Below are 4,116 nucleotides of genomic sequence, written 5' to 3' on the forward strand. Positions count from 1 at the left end.
AATAAAAGTGTGTACACCAGAAAAATTGGACGATAAAGAAATTGCTACATAGTATATTAGATCATGTTTATGTTTAGGCGTTTAGATGCAGAAATGGACAAATAAAATGTAAAATAAAATGTAATTGATTTAATTAAATATAGATTAATTCTTGTTAGAGCAAAATAATAAAATACATACGTACACACATTAAAAAAGCAGACAAGATGAATGAGTTTCATTTTTTTTATAGATTAAAATTGAAGACAGAAGCAGCTGGTATATGCGGTCACTTAATATTCAAATCCAGTAGATCCACTTCAGATTTATTTCTCAACGTTTATGTTCAAGTTGGCTGTTTCGCGGTGTCAAATAGTCTTGCACACTTAAACGAGTCACAAAAACCTGCATTTAGCTCTTGTAGTGTTACAATGGGTTTATTGTGTGCATTTGTGGTAATATTTTATTTAAAAAAGCTCTTAAAACAGAATAAATTCGTTTGTTTTGAGCTCGACCTGTACGCGCTGATCGGAGGCGTGATTTCAGATAGGCAGCAAAATATTTCATTTTCACACCAACAGTTCAAAACATCTGATTTAGCTCTTGGTGTGTTCTAATTGGTTGATTGTGTGATATCGCTGTAATAATTTATTTTTAAAAGCTTTAAAACAGGAATAAATTCGTTTTTTCTGAGCTCTTTACTCCAGACGCTCGTGATCACAGCGGTATTCATCTCTCCTATTTCTCACGTATCTCTGGCCAGAAATAATTTATCCATGAGCCCTGAACCGGTAATAATCAGATATGTTGTTTAGCTTGTCAGTGTGAATTAAATCTAAGTATGATTTTGTATTTTTAACCGATTTAAAAGTGAAAGTAAAAGTTCGGGAATTGAACCTGTAGGGGCGCTATTTCTCTCAGACAATGGAAGTCTGAAGCACATATACTCAAACAGAGGGACAGAGTGAGATGAGATGTCTGACAGTTTTTTAATTTTCTGTTATCCATACAGTGTTGTAAAGTCGTGAAACTATCCATATTTACTCAGAATGACTTTTTTTCTGTATGAAAAAAGGTTTTGAAGTGTTTGGAATTTAAAAATGCAGGACAATTAATAATTCCATTTTTATTGTCATTTAAAAAAATCACCATGACAAACCGTTCAAGCTATCCAAAATCCATTGGCAATTTAAGTTGTTTAAAATGTTTTGGCATCATGTAGACAAAGTTTGGTGTGTATAGTGTTACTCTCCTCTGAGCAGTATGCATTAATTCACAGCTAAATGTAAAAAAAAATCCACATTCAAATCAAAATAGCTGACTTCCTGTTGATCGTAGCTGATGACTGTGAATTAGAAAGTTGTCCGTGTTGATAAGAAAATTTTTTGTACTGAGTTTGGTGTCTGTAGCTAAAACTAACCCCCCCACTTTTGACAAAAGGTGGCGCTATAGAGTGCCTCTTCCACGCCCTTTTAAAAGCTTTTTCCATTGTCTAGCTATCAAGAATACTGATATGTGTTTTGAGTTTCATGTAAATCTGAGGTTGTTATCTGCCTCAAAATCACCATAACAGAATATTCAAGTTTGACACGTTGCCATGGCAACAAATATATAAGATATCAATATCCCCACAACAATTTACATCGGCCATGTTTTGTCATTATTCTGATGAAGTTTGAAGCAAATCGAGTAAAAATAAGATGCTGAATTCAAAGCATTTTGGAAATGACTCACTTCCTGCTGCCAGTTGGTGGCGCTATAACGTTGACTCTTAATAATCACATATATACGATCGGTATCATACATCGAACAAACCGATGAAGTTTGATCAAACTCAGGCAATGTATGTGGATGTTATTAGGCATTTCCTGTTTCTCATTTCTCGCCATAAGTTCCACGCCTCGCCACGGGCAAACCGTTCGAGATATCAAAAATCCCCTCGCAATTTTTCATCCTCAATGTCTTGAGATCATGTTCACCGAGTTTCGTGGCGAACGGGTTGAAAACCTCAGAGGAGTATTTTCAAATTCCAGAGCATGTTTTTTTAAACCGCCCTGAATAGCTGACTTCCTGTTGGGCGGAGCTTATGACATAAAAGTGTGAAAGTTGTTTCAGCTCAAAGAGATCTATAAGTGTACTGAGTTTCATATAAATATATGCAAGTGTGTGTGAGCTGATGGTTCATGATTTCTGACTGCGTTCCAGGGGGCGCTTGTAGAGCCCCTGTGCCACGCCCGGGTCCCCAGTCTCTGTGGCGTCCTGTTGGCCGCAGATTCCAATGTGTGTGGCAATTTTCAAGAGTTTTTGAGCATGTTAAGACCCCCAAAAACCCCCGGAAGGTTTAATAAAAAATAAAAAAATAATAATAAGAATAATCCTTAGAAGAACAATAGGGCTTCTTCGCCCCTTCGGGCTTTGAGCCCTAATAACAATTTAAAATACAGATTTTTTTTCTTCTTCTGATTATTAAAGGGATGATTAGGTCTCTCTCTCTCTCTCTCTCTGCCAGACAGCCCCTCCCTACAGTCCACACACACTGTCACAGTCACCAACCCCCTCACACTCCCCCTCCCTCTCCCCCTCCCTTCCCTCACACAGACAGGGTGGCCAGAGTGAGATCATGTAAGTTGAGAAGTCTGACAGTTTTTTAATTTTCTTTTATCCATACAGTGTTGTAAAGTCGTGAAACTATGCATATTTCCTCAGAATGATTTGATCTTTGTATGAAAAAATGCTTTGAAGTGTTTGGAAGCTGCAATTTAAACATACAAGACAATTAATGTTTCCCTTTTTACTGTCATTTCAAAAAATTCACCACGACAAAACCGTTCAAGCTAACCAAAATCCGTTCGCAATTTAAGTTCCTCAATGGTTTTTCTTAATGTAGACAAAGTTTGGTGTGTATAGTGTACTTCCCCTGGGAGGAGTATGCATTAATTCACAAAAGAAAATTCCCAAAACTCCATATTCAAGTCAAAATAGCCAACTTCCTGTTGGTCGTAGCTTATGACTGCGAATTAGAAAGTTGTCCGTCTTGATAAGAACAATTTATGTACCAAGTTTGGTGTCTGTAGCTAAAACTAATCCCCCCACTTTTGACAAAAGGTGGCGCTATAGAGTGCCTCTTCCACGCCCTTTTAAAAGCTTTTGCCATGGTCTAGCTATCTTTAATACTGATATCTGTTTCGAGTTTCATGTAAATCTGAGCTAGTTATCTGCCTAAAAATCACCAGAACAGAACATTCAAGTTTGACACGTTGCCATGGCAACACTATATTAGATATAAATATCCCCACGACAGATTGTCTTCGGCCGTGTTTTGTCATTATTCTGATGAAGTTTGAAGCAAATCAAGTAAAAATAAGATGCTGAATTCAAAGCGTTCTGAAAATGATTCACTTCCTGCTGCCAGTTGGTGGCGCTATAACTTTGACTCCTAAAAGTCACATATATACGATCGGTATCATACAACGAACAAACCAATTAAGTTTAATCAAATTCGGCAAATGTATGTGGATGTTATTATACATTTCCTGTTTCTCATTTCTCGCCATAATTTCAACGCCTCGCCACGGGCAAACCGTTCGAGATATCAAAAATCTCTTCGCAATTTAGCATCCCCAATGTCTTGAGATCGTGTTCACCGAGTTTTGTGGTGAACGGGTGAAGTTCCTCAGAGGAGTATATCAAATTCCAGAGCATGTGTTTTTCATAAAACCCTAAATAGCCAACTTCCTGTTGGGCGGAGCTTATGACATGCAGTGTGAAAGTTGTTTGGTTTGATGAGTTATATATATGTACCAAGTTTCATATGTATATGTGCAAGTATGCATGATATATGGCCCTCGGTACTACAGGGGGCGCTGTAGAGCCCCTGTGCCACGCCCGTGTATCAGACTCTGCCCGGCCCTAATGGCCGCAGGTTCCAAGGTGTGTGCCAATTTTCAAGAGTTTTTTGAGCATGTTAAGGACCCCAAAAGCCCCCGAAACCTTAGAAAAAAATTAGAAGAATAAAAAAAAAAAAAAAAAAAAAAAAAATAATCCTAAGGAAAACAATAGGGCTCTCGCCCTCCAGGCTTGAGCCCTAATTAAAGCTGCAAGCAGCGATGAACGGGCCCTCGCACCCGGGCTCACCGG

Source organism: Carassius auratus, chromosome 12, assembly GCF_003368295.1.
Source record: "Carassius auratus strain Wakin chromosome 12, ASM336829v1, whole genome shotgun sequence".
In the NCBI taxonomy this organism is placed as follows: Eukaryota; Metazoa; Chordata; class Actinopteri; order Cypriniformes; family Cyprinidae; genus Carassius; species Carassius auratus.